Source organism: Rhinoderma darwinii, chromosome 3, assembly GCF_050947455.1.
Source record: "Rhinoderma darwinii isolate aRhiDar2 chromosome 3, aRhiDar2.hap1, whole genome shotgun sequence".
In the NCBI taxonomy this organism is placed as follows: domain Eukaryota; kingdom Metazoa; phylum Chordata; class Amphibia; order Anura; family Rhinodermatidae; genus Rhinoderma; species Rhinoderma darwinii.
This window is the reverse complement of record NC_134689.1, coordinates 76,953,477-76,971,456: the sequence shown is the minus strand read 5'-3', so window position 1 is coordinate 76,971,456 and position 17,980 is coordinate 76,953,477. Positions and strand designations below refer to the sequence as shown.

The 17,980-nt window shown below is 39.1% G+C and overlaps 14 non-coding genes across 14 annotated transcripts; all 14 read left to right on the top strand.

Moving 5' to 3' along the window:
* The first annotated feature begins 2,196 nt into the window (after positions 1-2,196).
* On the top strand, positions 2,197-2,279 carry TRNAL-CAG (transfer RNA leucine (anticodon CAG)). Its single transcript has one exon. It is a non-coding gene; the product is annotated as a tRNA-Leu (tRNA).
* Positions 2,280-2,791: 512 nt separating this feature from the next.
* Positions 2,792-2,874, top strand: TRNAL-CAG (transfer RNA leucine (anticodon CAG)). Its single transcript has one exon. It is a non-coding gene; the product is annotated as a tRNA-Leu (tRNA).
* Positions 2,875-3,628: 754 nt separating this feature from the next.
* On the top strand, positions 3,629-3,711 carry TRNAL-CAG (transfer RNA leucine (anticodon CAG)). Its single transcript has one exon. It is a non-coding gene; the product is annotated as a tRNA-Leu (tRNA).
* A 1,715-nt stretch (positions 3,712-5,426) lies between these two features.
* TRNAL-CAG (transfer RNA leucine (anticodon CAG)) lies at positions 5,427-5,509 on the top strand. Its single transcript has one exon. It is a non-coding gene; the product is annotated as a tRNA-Leu (tRNA).
* Positions 5,510-6,629: 1,120 nt separating this feature from the next.
* On the top strand, positions 6,630-6,712 carry TRNAL-CAG (transfer RNA leucine (anticodon CAG)). Its single transcript has one exon. It is a non-coding gene; the product is annotated as a tRNA-Leu (tRNA).
* A 754-nt stretch (positions 6,713-7,466) lies between these two features.
* TRNAL-CAG (transfer RNA leucine (anticodon CAG)) lies at positions 7,467-7,549 on the top strand. Its single transcript has one exon. It is a non-coding gene; the product is annotated as a tRNA-Leu (tRNA).
* Positions 7,550-9,264: 1,715 nt separating this feature from the next.
* TRNAL-CAG (transfer RNA leucine (anticodon CAG)) lies at positions 9,265-9,347 on the top strand. The gene has a single exon. It is a non-coding gene; the product is annotated as a tRNA-Leu (tRNA).
* Positions 9,348-10,101: 754 nt separating this feature from the next.
* On the top strand, positions 10,102-10,184 carry TRNAL-CAG (transfer RNA leucine (anticodon CAG)). The gene has a single exon. It is a non-coding gene; the product is annotated as a tRNA-Leu (tRNA).
* Positions 10,185-11,899: 1,715 nt separating this feature from the next.
* Positions 11,900-11,982, top strand: TRNAL-CAG (transfer RNA leucine (anticodon CAG)). Its single transcript has one exon. It is a non-coding gene; the product is annotated as a tRNA-Leu (tRNA).
* Positions 11,983-13,573: 1,591 nt separating this feature from the next.
* TRNAL-CAG (transfer RNA leucine (anticodon CAG)) lies at positions 13,574-13,656 on the top strand. Its single transcript has one exon. It is a non-coding gene; the product is annotated as a tRNA-Leu (tRNA).
* Positions 13,657-15,371: 1,715 nt separating this feature from the next.
* Positions 15,372-15,454, top strand: TRNAL-CAG (transfer RNA leucine (anticodon CAG)). Its single transcript has one exon. It is a non-coding gene; the product is annotated as a tRNA-Leu (tRNA).
* Positions 15,455-16,208: 754 nt separating this feature from the next.
* TRNAL-CAG (transfer RNA leucine (anticodon CAG)) lies at positions 16,209-16,291 on the top strand. Its single transcript has one exon. It is a non-coding gene; the product is annotated as a tRNA-Leu (tRNA).
* A 512-nt stretch (positions 16,292-16,803) lies between these two features.
* On the top strand, positions 16,804-16,886 carry TRNAL-CAG (transfer RNA leucine (anticodon CAG)). The gene has a single exon. It is a non-coding gene; the product is annotated as a tRNA-Leu (tRNA).
* Positions 16,887-17,640: 754 nt separating this feature from the next.
* Positions 17,641-17,723, top strand: TRNAL-CAG (transfer RNA leucine (anticodon CAG)). Its single transcript has one exon. It is a non-coding gene; the product is annotated as a tRNA-Leu (tRNA).
* Positions 17,724-17,980: the final 257 nt, after the last annotated feature.

Genomic DNA, 17,980 nt, shown 5'->3' with positions numbered 1-17,980 from the left:
TTTCTTATTTGTGTAGGATAGGATGACCGAGCAGTCTCTCGTGAAGGCGTGGATTTAAATCCCAATTTTGAATACTCATATTTAAGTAAACTATGTAAGACAATACCGATTCCTCTGCTTACTTGAGTGAATGTTATAGAGAATGGAACTCCACTAAACTACTGCTGGGTACCTCCCAGGGTAGTTTTTCTGTATTTTCAGGTTAAAGCAAGAACAAGGGTTCTTCAGGACCTCTTTTTTACAGCACTGTTAATCATAAACCAATAACTACATGATGGAAATGGACAAGAAACAGTACTAATCTTTCTATTTTCTATTTCATATTTAAGTAACTATGTAAGACAATACAGATTCCTCTGCTTACTTGAGTGAATGTTATAGAGAATGGAACTCCACTAAACTACTGCTGGGTACCTCCCAGGGTAGTTTTTCTGTATTTTCAGGTTAAAGCAAGAACAAGGGTTCTTCAGGACCTCTTTGTTACAGCACTGTTAATCATAAACCAATAACTACATGATGGAAATGGACAAGAAACAGAACTGTTTCTTGTCCATTTCCATCATGTAGTTATTGGTTTATGATTAACAGTGCTGTAACAAAGAGTTCCTGAAGAACCCTTGTTCTTGCTTTAACCTGAAAATACAGAAAAACTACCCTGGGAGGTACCCAGCAGTAGTTTAGTGGAGTTCCATTCTCTATAACATTCACTCAAGTAAGCAGAGGAATCTGTATTGTCTTACATAGTTACTTAAATATGAAATAGAAAATAGAAAGATTAGTACTGTTTCTTGTCCATTTCCATCATGTAGTTATTGGTTTATGATTAACAGTGCTGTAAAAAAGAGGTCCTGAAGAACCCTTGTTCTTGCTTTAACCTGAAAATACAGAAAAACTACCCTGGGAGGTACCCAGCAGTATTTTAAATTCCCAAAAACTGGACCCTTAACATGACGGTTTTTTCTTCCATTTCTGAAAGGCTTGGCTTTTCTATAAGTCAGGATGGCCGAGCGGTCTAAGGCGCTACGTTCAGGTCGCAGTCTCCCCTGGAGGCGTGGATTCAAATCCCACTTCTGACAATACAACTTTTATTAAACACACTGCAATATCATTCCGACAGCGCTAGTGAAAAAACCCACTATGCCAAAACACGCCCCAAAATGTTAGACTCTTCAGATGACTGGCTTGGCATCCAATCTTGAAAGTTTTCTTATTTGTGTAGGATAGGATGACCGAGCAGTCTCTCGTGAAGGCGTGGATTTAAATCCCACTTTTGAATACTCATATTTAAGTAAACTATGTAAGACAATACCGATTCCTCTGCTTACTTGAGTGAATGTTATAGAGAATGGAACTCCACTAAACTACTGCTGGGTACCTCCCAGGGTAGTTTTTCTGTATTTTCAGGTTAAAGCAAGAACAAGGGTTCTTCAGGACCTCTTTTTTACAGCACTGTTAATCATAAACCAATAACTACATGATGGAAATGGACAAGAAACAGTACTAATCTTTCTATTTTCTATTTCATATTTAAGTAACTATGTAAGACAATACAGATTCCTCTGCTTACTTGAGTGAATGTTATAGAGAATGGAACTCCACTAAACTACTGCTGGGTACCTCCCAGGGTAGTTTTTCTGTATTTTCAGGTTAAAGCAAGAACAAGGGTTCTTCAGGACCTCTTTGTTACAGCACTGTTAATCATAAACCAATAACTACATGATGGAAATGGACAAGAAACAGAACTGTTTCTTGTCCATTTCCATCATGTAGTTATTGGTTTATGATTAACAGTGCTGTAACAAAGAGGTCCTGAAGAACCCTTGTTCTTGCTTTAACCTGAAAATACAGAAAAACTACCCTGGGAGGTACCCAGCAGTAGTTTAGTGGAGTTCCATTCTCTATAACATTCACTCAAGTAAGCAGAGGAATCTGTATTGTCTTACATAGTTACTTAAATATGAAATAGAAAATAGAAAGATTAGTACTGTTTCTTGTCCATTTCCATCATGTAGTTATTGGTTTATGATTAACAGTGCTGTAAAAAAGAGGTCCTGAAGAACCCTTGTTCTTGCTTTAACCTGAAAATACAGAAAAACTACCCTGGGAGGTACCCAGCAGTATTTTAAATTCCCAAAAACTGGACCCTTAACATGACGGTTTTTTCTTCCATTTCTGAAAGGCTTGGCTTTTCTATAAGTCAGGATGGCCGAGTGGTCTAAGGCGCTGCGTTCAGGTCGCAGTCTCCCCTGGAGGCGTGGGTTCAAATCCCACTTCTGACAATACAACTTTTATTAAACACACTGCAATATCATTCCGACAGCGCTAGTGAAAAAACCCACTATGCCAAAACACGCCCCAAAATGTTAGACTCTTCAGATGACTGGCTTGGCATCCAATCTTGAAAGTTTTCTTATTTGTGTAGGATAGGATGACCGAGCAGTCTCTCGTGAAGGCGTGGATTTAAATCCCACTTTTGAATACTCATATTTAAGTAAACTATGTAAGACAATACAGATTCCTCTGCTTACTTGAGTGAATGTTATAGAGAATGGAACTCCACTAAACTACTGCTGGGTACCTCCCAGGGTAGTTTTTCTGTATTTTCAGGTTAAAGCAAGAACAAGGGTTCTTCAGGACCTCTTTGTTACAGCACTGTTAATCATAAACCAATAACTACATGATGGAAATGGACAAGAAACAGTTCTAATCTTTCTATTTTAAATTCCCAAAAACTGGACCCTTAACATGACGGTTTTTTCTTCCATTTCTGAAAGGCTTAGCTTTTCTATAAGTCAGGATGGCCGAGCGGTCTAAGGCGCTGCGTTCAGGTCGCAGTCTCCCCTGGAGGCGTGGGTTCAAATCCCACTTCTGACAATACAACTTTTCTTAAACACACTGCAATGTCATTCCGACAGCGCTAGTGAAAAAACCCACTATGCCAAAACACACCCCAAAATGTTAGACTCTTCAGATGACTGGCTTGGCATCCAATCTTGAAAGTTTTCTTATTTGTGTAGGATAGGATGACCGAGCAGTCTCTCGTGAAGGCGTGGATTTAAATCCCACTTTTGAATACTCATATTTAAGTAAACTATGTAAGACAATACAGATTCCTCTGCTTACTTGAGTGAATGTTATAGAGAATGGAACTCCACTAAACTACTGCTGGGTACCTCCCAGGGTAGTTTTTCTGTATTTTCAGGTTAAAGCAAGAACAAGGGTTCTTCAGGACCTCTTTGTTACAGCACTGTTAATCATAAACCAATAACTACATGATGGAAATGGACAAGAAACAGTTCTAATCTTTCTATTTTAAATTTCATATTTAAGTAACTATGTAAGACAATACAGATTCCTCTGCTTACTTGAGTGAATGTTATAGAGAATGGAACTCCACTAAACTACTGCTGGGTACCTCCCAGGGTAGTTTTTCTGTATTTTCAGGTTAAAGCAAGAACAAGGGTTCTTCAGGACCTCTTTGTTACAGCACTGTTAATCATAAACCAATAACTACATGATGGAAATGGACAAGAAACAGTTCTAATCTTTCTATTTCAAATTCCCAAAAACTGGACCCTTAACATGACGGTTTTTTCTTCCATTTCTGAAAGGCTTGGCTTTTCTATAAGTCAGGATAGCCGAGCGGTCTAAGGCGCTGCGTTCAGGTCGCAGTCTCCCCTGGAGGCGTGGGTTCAAATCCCACTTCTGACAATACAACTTTTATTAAACACACTGCAATGTCATTCCGACAGCGCTAGTGAAAAAACCCACTATGCCAAAACACGCCCCAAAATGTTAGACTCTTCAGATGACTGGGTTGGCATCCAATCTTGAAAGTTTTCTTATTTGTGTAGGATAGGATGACCGAGCAGTCTCTCGTGAAGGCGTTGATTTAAATCCCACTTTTGAATACTCATATTTAAGTAAACTATGTAAGACAATACAGATTCCTCTGCTTACTTGAGTGAATGTTATAGAGAATGGAACTCCACTAAACTACTGCTGGGTACCTCCCAGGGTAGTTTTTCTGTATTTTCAGGTTAAAGCAAAAACAAGGGTTCTTCAGGACCTCTTTGTTACAGCACTGTTAATCATAAACCAATAACTACATGATGGAAATGGACAAGAAACAGTTCTAATCTTTCTATTTTAAATTCCCAAAAACTGGACCCTTAACATGACGTTTTTTTCTTCCATATCTGAAAGGCTTGGCTTTTCTATAAGTCAGGATGGCCGAGCGGTCTAAGCCGCTGCGTTCAGGTCGCAGTCTCCCCTGGAGGCGTGGGTTCAAATCCCACTTCTGACAATACAACTTTTATTAAACACACTGCAATATCATTCCGACAGCGCTAGTGAAAAAACCCACTATGCCAAAACACGCCCCAAAATGTTAGACTCTTCAGATGACTGGCTTGGCATCCAATCTTGAAAGTTTTCTTATTTGTGTAGGATAGGATGACCGAGCAGTCTCTCGTGAAGGCGTGGATTTAAATCCCACTTTTGAATACTCATATTTAAGTAAACTATGTAAGACAATACCGATTCCTCTGCTTACTTGAGTGAATGTTATAGAGAATGGAACTCCACTAAACTACTGCTGGGTACCTCCCAGGGTAGTTTTTCTGTATTTTCAGGTTAAAGCAAGAACAAGGGTTCTTCAGGACCTCTTTTTTACAGCACTGTTAATCATAAACCAATAACTACATGATGGAAATGGACAAGAAACAGTACTAATCTTTCTATTTTCTATTTCATATTTAAGTAACTATGTAAGACAATACAGATTCCTCTGCTTACTTGAGTGAATGTTATAGAGAATGGAACTCCACTAAACTACTGCTGGGTACCTCCCAGGGTAGTTTTTCTGTATTTTCAGGTTAAAGCAAGAACAAGGGTTCTTCAGGACCTCTTTGTTACAGCACTGTTAATCATAAACCAATAACTACATGATGGAAATGGACAAGAAACAGAACTGTTTCTTGTCCATTTCCATCATGTAGTTATTGGTTTATGATTGACAGTGCTGTAACAAAGAGGTCCTGAAGAACCCTTGTTCTTGCTTTAACCTGAAAATACAGAAAAACTACCCTGGGAGGTACCCAGCAGTAGTTTAGTGGAGTTCCATTCTCTATAACATTCACTCAAGTAAGCAGAGGAATCTGTATTGTCTTACATAGTTACTTAAATATGAAATAGAAAATAGAAAGATTAGTACTGTTTCTTGTCCATTTCCATCATGTAGTTATTGGTTTATGATTAACAGTGCTGTAAAAAAGAGGTCCTGAAGAACCCTTGTTCTTGCTTTAACCTGAAAATACAGAAAAACTACCCTGGGAGGTACCCAGCAGTATTTTAAATTCCCAAAAACTGGACCCTTAACATGACGGTTTTTTCTTCCATTTCTGAAAGGCTTAGCTTTTCTATAAGTCAGGATGGCCGAGCGGTCTAAGGCGCTGCGTTCAGGTCGCAGTCTCCCCTGGAGGCGTGGGTTCAAATCCCACTTCTGACAATACAACTTTTATTAAACACACTGCAATATCATTCCGACAGCGCTAGTGAAAAAACCCACTATGCCAAAACACGCCCCAAAATGTTAGACTCTTCAGATGACTGGCTTGGCATCCAATCTTGAAAGTTTTCTTATTTGTGTAGGATAGGATGACCGAGCAGTCTCTCGTGAAGGCGTGGATTTAAATCCCACTTTTGAATACTCATATTTAAGTAAACTATGTAAGACAATACCGATTCCTCTGCTTACTTGAGTGAATGTTATAGAGAATGGAACTCCACTAAACTACTGCTGGGTACCTCCCAGGGTAGTTTTTCTGTATTTTCAGGTTAAAGCAAGAACAAGGGTTCTTCAGGACCTCTTTTTTACAGCACTGTTAATCATAAACCAATAACTACATGATGGAAATGGACAAGAAACAGTACTAATCTTTCTATTTTCTATTTCATATTTAAGTAACTATGTAAGACAATACAGATTCCTCTGCTTACTTGAGTGAATGTTATAGAGAATGGAACTCCACTAAACTACTGCTGGGTACCTCCCAGGGTAGTTTTTCTGTATTTTCAGGTTAAAGCAAGAACAAGGGTTCTTCAGGACCTCTTTGTTACAGCACTGTTAATCATAAACCAATAACTACATGATGGAAATGGACAAGAAACAGAACTGTTTCTTGTCCATTTCCATCATGTAGTTATTGGTTTATGATTAACAGTGCTGTAACAAAGAGGTCCTGAAGAACCCTTGTTCTTGCTTTAACCTGAAAATACAGAAAAACTACCCTGGGAGGTACCCAGCAGTAGTTTAGTGGAGTTCCATTCTCTATAACATTCACTCAAGTAAGCAGAGGAATCTGTATTGTCTTACATAGTTACTTAAATATGAAATAGAAAATAGAAAGATTAGTACTGTTTCTTGTCCATTTCCATCATGTAGTTATTGGTTTATGATTAACAGTGCTGTAAAAAAGAGGTCCTGAAGAACCCTTGTTCTTGCTTTAACCTGAAAATACAGAAAAACTACCCTGGGAGGTACCCAGCAGTATTTTAAATTCCCAAAAACTGGACCCTTAACATGACGGTTTTTTCTTCCATTTCTGAAAGGCTTGGCTTTTCTATAAGTCAGGATGGCCGAGTGGTCTAAGGCGCTGCGTTCAGGTCGCAGTCTCCCCTGGAGGCGTGGGTTCAAATCCCACTTCTGACAATACAACTTTTATTAAACACACTGCAATATCATTCCGACAGCGCTAGTGAAAAAACCCACTATGCCAAAACACGCCCCAAAATGTTAGACTCTTCAGATGACTGGCTTGGCATCCAATCTTGAAAGTTTTCTTATTTGTGTAGGATAGGATGACCGAGCAGTCTCTCGTGAAGGCGTGGATTTAAATCCCACTTTTGAATACTCATATTTAAGTAAACTATGTAAGACAATACCGATTCCTCTGCTTACTTGAGTGAATGTTATAGAGAATGGAACTCCACTAAACTACTGCTGGGTACCTCCCAGGGTAGTTTTTCTGTATTTTCAGGTTAAAGCAAGAACAAGGGTTCTTCAGGACCTCTTTTTTACAGCACTGTTAATCATAAACCAATAACTACATGATGGAAATGGACAAGAAACAGTACTAATCTTTCTATTTTCTATTTCATATTTAAGTAACTATGTAAGACAATACAGATTCCTCTGCTTACTTGAGTGAATGTTATAGAGAATGGAACTCCACTAAACTACTGCTGGGTACCTCCCAGGGTAGTTTTTCTGTATTTTCAGGTTAAAGCAAGAACAAGGGTTCTTCAGGACCTCTTTGTTACAGCACTGTTAATCATAAACCAATAACTACATGATGGAAATGGACAAGAAACAGTTCTAATCTTTCTATTTCAAATTCCCAAAAACTGGACCCTTAACATGACGGTTTTTTCTTCCATTTCTGAAAGGCTTGGCTTTTCTATAAGTCAGGATAGCCGAGCGGTCTAAGGCGCTGCGTTCAGGTCGCAGTCTCCCCTGGAGGCGTGGGTTCAAATCCCACTTCTGACAATACAACTTTTATTAAACACACTGCAATGTCATTCCGACAGCGCTAGTGAAAAAACCCACTATGCCAAAACACGCCCCAAAATGTTAGACTCTTCAGATGACTGGGTTGGCATCCAATCTTGAAAGTTTTCTTATTTGTGTAGGATAGGATGACCGAGCAGTCTCTCGTGAAGGCGTTGATTTAAATCCCACTTTTGAATACTCATATTTAAGTAAACTATGTAAGACAATACAGATTCCTCTGCTTACTTGAGTGAATGTTATAGAGAATGGAACTCCACTAAACTACTGCTGGGTACCTCCCAGGGTAGTTTTTCTGTATTTTCAGGTTAAAGCAAAAACAAGGGTTCTTCAGGACCTCTTTGTTACAGCACTGTTAATCATAAACCAATAACTACATGATGGAAATGGACAAGAAACAGTTCTAATCTTTCTATTTTAAATTCCCAAAAACTGGACCCTTAACATGACGGTTTTTTCTTCCATATCTGAAAGGCTTGGCTTTTCTATAAGTCAGGATGGCCGAGCGGTCTAAGCCGCTGCGTTCAGGTCGCAGTCTCCCCTGGAGGCGTGGGTTCAAATCCCACTTCTGACAATACAACTTTTATTAAACACACTGCAATATCATTCCGACAGCGCTAGTGAAAAAACCCACTATGCCAAAACACGCCCCAAAATGTTAGACTCTTCAGATGACTGGCTTGGCATCCAATCTTGAAAGTTTTCTTATTTGTGTAGGATAGGATGACCGAGCAGTCTCTCGTGAAGGCGTGGATTTAAATCCCACTTTTGAATACTCATATTTAAGTAAACTATGTAAGACAATACCGATTCCTCTGCTTACTTGAGTGAATGTTATAGAGAATGGAACTCCACTAAACTACTGCTGGGTACCTCCCAGGGTAGTTTTTCTGTATTTTCAGGTTAAAGCAAGAACAAGGGTTCTTCAGGACCTCTTTTTTACAGCACTGTTAATCATAAACCAATAACTACATGATGGAAATGGACAAGAAACAGTACTAATCTTTCTATTTTCTATTTCATATTTAAGTAACTATGTAAGACAATACAGATTCCTCTGCTTACTTGAGTGAATGTTATAGAGAATGGAACTCCACTAAACTACTGCTGGGTACCTCCCAGGGTAGTTTTTCTGTATTTTCAGGTTAAAGCAAGAACAAGGGTTCTTCAGGACCTCTTTGTTACAGCACTGTTAATCATAAACCAATAACTACATGATGGAAATGGACAAGAAACAGAACTGTTTCTTGTCCATTTCCATCATGTAGTTATTGGTTTATGATTGACAGTGCTGTAACAAAGAGGTCCTGAAGAACCCTTGTTCTTGCTTTAACCTGAAAATACAGAAAAACTACCCTGGGAGGTACCCAGCAGTAGTTTAGTGGAGTTCCATTCTCTATAACATTCACTCAAGTAAGCAGAGGAATCTGTATTGTCTTACATAGTTACTTAAATATGAAATAGAAAATAGAAAGATTAGTACTGTTTCTTGTCCATTTCCATCATGTAGTTATTGGTTTATGATTAACAGTGCTGTAAAAAAGAGGTCCTGAAGAACCCTTGTTCTTGCTTTAACCTGAAAATACAGAAAAACTACCCTGGGAGGTACCCAGCAGTATTTTAAATTCCCAAAAACTGGACCCTTAACATGACGGTTTTTTCTTCCATTTCTGAAAGGCTTAGCTTTTCTATAAGTCAGGATGGCCGAGCGGTCTAAGGCGCTGCGTTCAGGTCGCAGTCTCCCCTGGAGGCGTGGGTTCAAATCCCACTTCTGACAATACAACTTTTATTAAACACACTGCAATATCATTCCGACAGCGCTAGTGAAAAAACCCACTATGCCAAAACACGCCCCAAAATGTTAGACTCTTCAGATGACTGGCTTGGCATCCAATCTTGAAAGTTTTCTTATTTGTGTAGGATAGGATGACCGAGCAGTCTCTCGTGAAGGCGTGGATTTAAATCCCACTTTTGAATACTCATATTTAAGTAAACTATGTAAGACAATACCGATTCCTCTGCTTACTTGAGTGAATGTTATAGAGAATGGAACTCCACTAAACTACTGCTGGGTACCTCCCAGGGTAGTTTTTCTGTATTTTCAGGTTAAAGCAAGAACAAGGGTTCTTCAGGACCTCTTTTTTACAGCACTGTTAATCATAAACCAATAACTACATGATGGAAATGGACAAGAAACAGTACTAATCTTTCTATTTTCTATTTCATATTTAAGTAACTATGTAAGACAATACAGATTCCTCTGCTTACTTGAGTGAATGTTATAGAGAATGGAACTCCACTAAACTACTGCTGGGTACCTCCCAGGGTAGTTTTTCTGTATTTTCAGGTTAAAGCAAGAACAAGGGTTCTTCAGGACCTCTTTGTTACAGCACTGTTAATCATAAACCAATAACTACATGATGGAAATGGACAAGAAACAGTTCTAATCTTTCTATTTCAAATTCCCAAAAACTGGACCCTTAACATGACGGTTTTTTCTTCCATTTCTGAAAGGCTTGGCTTTTCTATAAGTCAGGATAGCCGAGCGGTCTAAGGCGCTGCGTTCAGGTCGCAGTCTCCCCTGGAGGCGTGGGTTCAAATCCCACTTCTGACAATACAACTTTTATTAAACACACTGCAATGTCATTCCGACAGCGCTAGTGAAAAAACCCACTATGCCAAAACACGCCCCAAAATGTTAGACTCTTCAGATGACTGGGTTGGCATCCAATCTTGAAAGTTTTCTTATTTGTGTAGGATAGGATGACCGAGCAGTCTCTCGTGAAGGCGTTGATTTAAATCCCACTTTTGAATACTCATATTTAAGTAAACTATGTAAGACAATACAGATTCCTCTGCTTACTTGAGTGAATGTTATAGAGAATGGAACTCCACTAAACTACTGCTGGGTACCTCCCAGGGTAGTTTTTCTGTATTTTCAGGTTAAAGCAAAAACAAGGGTTCTTCAGGACCTCTTTGTTACAGCACTGTTAATCATAAACCAATAACTACATGATGGAAATGGACAAGAAACAGTTCTAATCTTTCTATTTTAAATTCCCAAAAACTGGACCCTTAACATGACGGTTTTTTCTTCCATATCTGAAAGGCTTGGCTTTTCTATAAGTCAGGATGGCCGAGCGGTCTAAGCCGCTGCGTTCAGGTCGCAGTCTCCCCTGGAGGCGTGGGTTCAAATCCCACTTCTGACAATACAACTTTTATTAAACACACTGCAATATCATTCCGACAGCGCTAGTGAAAAAACCCACTATGCCAAAACACGCCCCAAAATGTTAGACTCTTCAGATGACTGGCTTGGCATCCAATCTTGAAAGTTTTCTTATTTGTGTAGGATAGGATGACCGAGCAGTCTCTCGTGAAGGCGTGGATTTAAATCCCACTTTTGAATACTCATATTTAAGTAAACTATGTAAGACAATACCGATTCCTCTGCTTACTTGAGTGAATGTTATAGAGAATGGAACTCCACTAAACTACTGCTGGGTACCTCCCAGGGTAGTTTTTCTGTATTTTCAGGTTAAAGCAAGAACAAGGGTTCTTCAGGACCTCTTTTTTACAGCACTGTTAATCATAAACCAATAACTACATGATGGAAATGGACAAGAAACAGTACTAATCTTTCTATTTTCTATTTCATATTTAAGTAACTATGTAAGACAATACAGATTCCTCTGCTTACTTGAGTGAATGTTATAGAGAATGGAACTCCACTAAACTACTGCTGGGTACCTCCCAGGGTAGTTTTTCTGTATTTTCAGGTTAAAGCAAGAACAAGGGTTCTTCAGGACCTCTTTGTTACAGCACTGTTAATCATAAACCAATAACTACATGATGGAAATGGACAAGAAACAGAACTGTTTCTTGTCCATTTCCATCATGTAGTTATTGGTTTATGATTGACAGTGCTGTAACAAAGAGGTCCTGAAGAACCCTTGTTCTTGCTTTAACCTGAAAATACAGAAAAACTACCCTGGGAGGTACCCAGCAGTAGTTTAGTGGAGTTCCATTCTCTATAACATTCACTCAAGTAAGCAGAGGAATCTGTATTGTCTTACATAGTTACTTAAATATGAAATAGAAAATAGAAAGATTAGTACTGTTTCTTGTCCATTTCCATCATGTAGTTATTGGTTTATGATTAACAGTGCTGTAAAAAAGAGGTCCTGAAGAACCCTTGTTCTTGCTTTAACCTGAAAATACAGAAAAACTACCCTGGGAGGTACCCAGCAGTATTTTAAATTCCCAAAAACTGGACCCTTAACATGACGGTTTTTTCTTCCATTTCTGAAAGGCTTGGCTTTTCTATAAGTCAGGATGGCCGAGCGGTCTAAGGCTCTGCGTTCAGGTCGCAGTCTCCCCTGGAGGCGTGGGTTCAAATCCCACTTCTGACAATACAACTTTTATTAAACACACTGCAATATCATTCCGACAGCGCTAGTGAAAAAACCCACTATGCCAAAACACGCCCCAAAATGTTAGACTCTTCAGATGACTGGCTTGGCATCCAATCTTGAAAGTTTTCTTATTTGTGTAGGATAGGATGACCGAGCAGTCTCTCGTGAAGGCGTGGATTTAAATCCCACTTTTGAATACTCATATTTAAGTAAACTATGTAAGACAATACCGATTCCTCTGCTTACTTGAGTGAATGTTATAGAGAATGGAACTCCACTAAACTACTGCTGGGTACCTCCCAGGGTAGTTTTTCTGTATTTTCAGGTTAAAGCAAGAACAAGGGTTCTTCAGGACCTCTTTTTTACAGCACTGTTAATCATAAACCAATAACTACATGATGGAAATGGACAAGAAACAGTACTAATCTTTCTATTTTCTATTTCATATTTAAGTAACTATGTAAGACAATACAGATTCCTCTGCTTACTTGAGTGAATGTTATAGAGAATGGAACTCCACTAAACTACTGCTGGGTACCTCCCAGGGTAGTTTTTCTGTATTTTCAGGTTAAAGCAAGAACAAGGGTTCTTCAGGACCTCTTTGTTACAGCACTGTTAATCATAAACCAATAACTACATGATGGAAATGGACAAGAAACAGTTCTAATCTTTCTATTTCAAATTCCCAAAAACTGGACCCTTAACATGACGGTTTTTTCTTCCATTTCTGAAAGGCTTGGCTTTTCTATAAGTCAGGATGGCCGAGCGGTCTAAGGCGCTGCGTTAAGGTCACAGCCTCCCCTGGAGGCGTGGGTTCAAATCCCACTTCTGACAATACAACTTTTCTTAAACACTCTGCAATGTCATTCCGACAGCGCTAGTGAAAAAACCCACTATGCCAAAACACACCCCAAAATGTTAGACTCTTCAGATGACTGGCTTGGCATCCAATCTTGAAAGTTTTCTTATTTGTGTAGGATAGGATGACCGAGCAGTCTCTCGTGAAGGCGTGGATTTAAATCCCACTTTTGAATACTCATATTTAAGTAAACTATGTAAGACAATACAGATTCCTCTGCTTACTTGAGTGAATGTTATAGAGAATGGAACTCCACTAAACTACTGCTGGGTACCTCCCAGGGTAGTTTTTCTGTATTTTCAGGTTAAAGCAAGAACAAGGGTTCTTCAGGACCTCTTTTTTACAGCACTGTTAATCATAAACCAATAACTACATGATGGAAATGGACAAGAAACAGTACTAATCTTTCTATTTTCTATTTCATATTTAAGTAACTATGTAAGACAATACAGATTCCTCTGCTTACTTGAGTGAATGTTATAGAGAATGGAACTCCACTAAACTACTGCTGGGTACCTCCCAGGGTAGTTTTTCTGTATTTTCAGGTTAAAGCAAGAACAAGGGTTCTTCAGGACCTCTTTGTTACAGCACTGTTAATCATAAACCAATAACTACATGATGGAAATGGACAAGAAACAGTTCTAATCTTTCTATTTCAAATTCCCAAAAACTGGACCCTTAACATGACGGTTTTTTCTTCCATTTCTGAAAGGCTTGGCTTTTCTATAAGTCAGGATAGCCGAGCGGTCTAAGGCGCTGCGTTCAGGTCGCAGTCTCCCCTGGAGGCGTGGGTTCAAATCCCACTTCTGACAATACAACTTTTATTAAACACACTGCAATGTCATTCCGACAGCGCTAGTGAAAAAACCCACTATGCCAAAACACGCCCCAAAATGTTAGACTCTTCAGATGACTGGGTTGGCATCCAATCTTGAAAGTTTTCTTATTTGTGTAGGATAGGATGACCGAGCAGTCTCTCGTGAAGGCGTTGATTTAAATCCCACTTTTGAATACTCATATTTAAGTAAACTATGTAAGACAATACAGATTCCTCTGCTTACTTGAGTGAATGTTATAGAGAATGGAACTCCACTAAACTACTGCTGGGTACCTCCCAGGGTAGTTTTTCTGTATTTTCAGGTTAAAGCAAAAACAAGGGTTCTTCAGGACCTCTTTGTTACAGCACTGTTAATCATAAACCAATAACTACATGATGGAAATGGACAAGAAACAGTTCTAATCTTTCTATTTTAAATTCCCAAAAACTGGACCCTTAACATGACGGTTTTTTCTTCCATATCTGAAAGGCTTGGCTTTTCTATAAGTCAGGATGGCCGAGCGGTCTAAGCCGCTGCGTTCAGGTCGCAGTCTCCCCTGGAGGCGTGGGTTCAAATCCCACTTCTGACAATACAACTTTTATTAAACACACTGCAATATCATTCCGACAGCGCTAGTGAAAAAACCCACTATGCCAAAACACGCCCCAAAATGTTAGACTCTTCAGATGACTGGCTTGGCATCCAATCTTGAAAGTTTTCTTATTTGTGTAGGATAGGATGACCGAGCAGTCTCTCGTGAAGGCGTGGATTTAAATCCCACTTTTGAATACTCATATTTAAGTAAACTATGTAAGACAATACCGATTCCTCTGCTTACTTGAGTGAATGTTATAGAGAATGGAACTCCACTAAACTACTGCTGGGTACCTCCCAGGGTAGTTTTTCTGTATTTTCAGGTTAAAGCAAGAACAAGGGTTCTTCAGGACCTCTTTTTTACAGCACTGTTAATCATAAACCAATAACTACATGATGGAAATGGACAAGAAACAGTACTAATCTTTCTATTTTCTATTTCATATTTAAGTAACTATGTAAGACAATACAGATTCCTCTGCTTACTTGAGTGAATGTTATAGAGAATGGAACTCCACTAAACTACTGCTGGGTACCTCCCAGGGTAGTTTTTCTGTATTTTCAGGTTAAAGCAAGAACAAGGGTTCTTCAGGACCTCTTTGTTACAGCACTGTTAATCATAAACCAATAACTACATGATGGAAATGGACAAGAAACAGAACTGTTTCTTGTCCATTTCCATCATGTAGTTATTGGTTTATGATTGACAGTGCTGTAACAAAGAGGTCCTGAAGAACCCTTGTTCTTGCTTTAACCTGAAAATACAGAAAAACTACCCTGGGAGGTACCCAGCAGTAGTTTAGTGGAGTTCCATTCTCTATAACATTCACTCAAGTAAGCAGAGGAATCTGTATTGTCTTACATAGTTACTTAAATATGAAATAGAAAATAGAAAGATTAGTACTGTTTCTTGTCCATTTCCATCATGTAGTTATTGGTTTATGATTAACAGTGCTGTAAAAAAGAGGTCCTGAAGAACCCTTGTTCTTGCTTTAACCTGAAAATACAGAAAAACTACCCTGGGAGGTACCCAGCAGTATTTTAAATTCCCAAAAACTGGACCCTTAACATGACGGTTTTTTCTTCCATTTCTGAAAGGCTTGGCTTTTCTATAAGTCAGGATGGCCGAGCGGTCTAAGGCTCTGCGTTCAGGTCGCAGTCTCCCCTGGAGGCGTGGGTTCAAATCCCACTTCTGACAATACAACTTTTATTAAACACACTGCAATATCATTCCGACAGCGCTAGTGAAAAAACCCACTATGCCAAAACACGCCCCAAAATGTTAGACTCTTCAGATGACTGGCTTGGCATCCAATCTTGAAAGTTTTCTTATTTGTGTAGGATAGGATGACCGAGCAGTCTCTCGTGAAGGCGTGGATTTAAATCCCACTTTTGAATACTCATATTTAAGTAAACTATGTAAGACAATACCGATTCCTCTGCTTACTTGAGTGAATGTTATAGAGAATGGAACTCCACTAAACTACTGCTGGGTACCTCCCAGGGTAGTTTTTCTGTATTTTCAGGTTAAAGCAAGAACAAGGGTTCTTCAGGACCTCTTTTTTACAGCACTGTTAATCATAAACCAATAACTACATGATGGAAATGGACAAGAAACAGTACTAATCTTTCTATTTTCTATTTCATATTTAAGTAACTATGTAAGACAATACAGATTCCTCTGCTTACTTGAGTGAATGTTATAGAGAATGGAACTCCACTAAACTACTGCTGGGTACCTCCCAGGGTAGTTTTTCTGTATTTTCAGGTTAAAGCAAGAACAAGGGTTCTTCAGGACCTCTTTGTTACAGCACTGTTAATCATAAACCAATAACTACATGATGGAAATGGACAAGAAACAGTTCTAATCTTTCTATTTCAAATTCCCAAAAACTGGACCCTTAACATGACGGTTTTTTCTTCCATTTCTGAAAGGCTTGGCTTTTCTATAAGTCAGGATGGCCGAGCGGTCTAAGGCGCTGCGTTCAGGTCGCAGTCTCCCCTGGAGGCGTGGGTTCAAATCCCACTTCTGACAATACAACTTTTATTAAACACACTGCAATGTCATTCCGACAGCGCTAGTGAAAAAACCCACTATGCCAAAACACGCCCCAAAATGTTAGACTCTTCAGATGACTGGCTTGGCATCCAATCTTGAAAGTTTTCTTATTTGTGTAGGATAGGATGACCGAGCAGTCTCTCGTGAAGGCGTGGATTTAAATCCCACTTTTGAATACTCATATTTAAGTAAACTATGTAAGACAATACAGATTCCTCTGCTTACTTGAGTGAATGTTATAGAGAATGGAACTCCACTAAACTACTGCTGGGTACCTCCCAGGGTAGTTTTTCTGTATTTTCAGGTTAAAGCAAAAACAAGGGTTCTTCAGGACCTCTTTGTTACAGCACTGTTAATCATAAACCAATAACTACATGATGGAAATGGACAAGAAACAGTTCTAATCTTTCTATTTTAAATTCCCAAAAACTGGACCCTTAACATGACGGTTTTTTCTTCCATATCTGAAAGGCTTGGCTTTTCTATAAGTCAGGATGGCCGAGCGGTCTAAGGCGCTGCGTTCAGGTCGCAGTCTCCCCTGGAGGCGTGGGTTCAAATCCCACTTCTGACAATACAACTTTTATTAAACACACTGCAATGTCATTCCGACAGCGCTAGTGAAAAAACCCACTATGCCAAAACACGCCCCAAAATGTTAGACTCTTCAGATGACTGGCTTGGCATCCAATCTTGAAAGTTTTCTTATTTGTGTAGGATAGGATGACCGAGCAGTCTCTCGTGAAGGCGTGGATTTAAATCCCACTTTTGAATACTCATATTTAAGTAAACTATGTAAGACAATACCGATTCCTCTGCTTACTTGAGTGAATGTTATAGAGAATGGAACTCCACTAAACTACTGCTGGGTACCTCCCAGGGTAGTTTTTCTGTATTTTCAGGTTAAAGCAAGAACAAGGGTTCTTCAGGACCTCTTTTTTACAGCACTGTTAATCATAAACCAATAACTACATGATGGAAATGGACAAGAAACAGTACTAATCTTTCTATTTTCTATTTCATATTTAAGTAACTATGTAAGACAATACAGATTCCTCTGCTTACTTGAGTGAATGTTATAGAGAATGGAACTCCACTAAACTACTGCTGGGTACCTCCCAGGGTAGTTTTTCTGTATTTTCAGGTTAAAGCAAGAACAAGGGTTCTTCAGGACCTCTTTGTTACAGCACTGTTAATCATAAACCAATAACTACATGATGGAAATGGACAAGAAACAGTTCTAATCTTTCTATTTTAAATTCCCAAAAACTGGACCCTTAACATGACGGTTTTTTCTTCCATTTCTGAAAGGCTTGGCTTTTCTATAAGTCAGGATGGCCGAGCGGTCTAAGGCACTGCGTTCAGGTCGCAGTCTCCCCTGGAGGCGTGGGTTCAAATCCCACTTCTGACAATACAACTTTTATTAAACACACTGCAATGTCATTCCGACAGCGCTAGTGAAAAAACCAACTATGCCAAAACACGCCCCAAAATGTTAGACTCTTCAGATGACTGGCTTGGCATCCAATCTTGAAAGTTTTCTTATTTGTGTAGGATAGGATGACCGAGCAGTCTCTCGTGAAGGCGTGGATTTAAATCCCACTTTTGAATACTCATATTTAAGTAAACTATGTAAGACAATACCGATTCCTCTGCTTACTTGAGTGA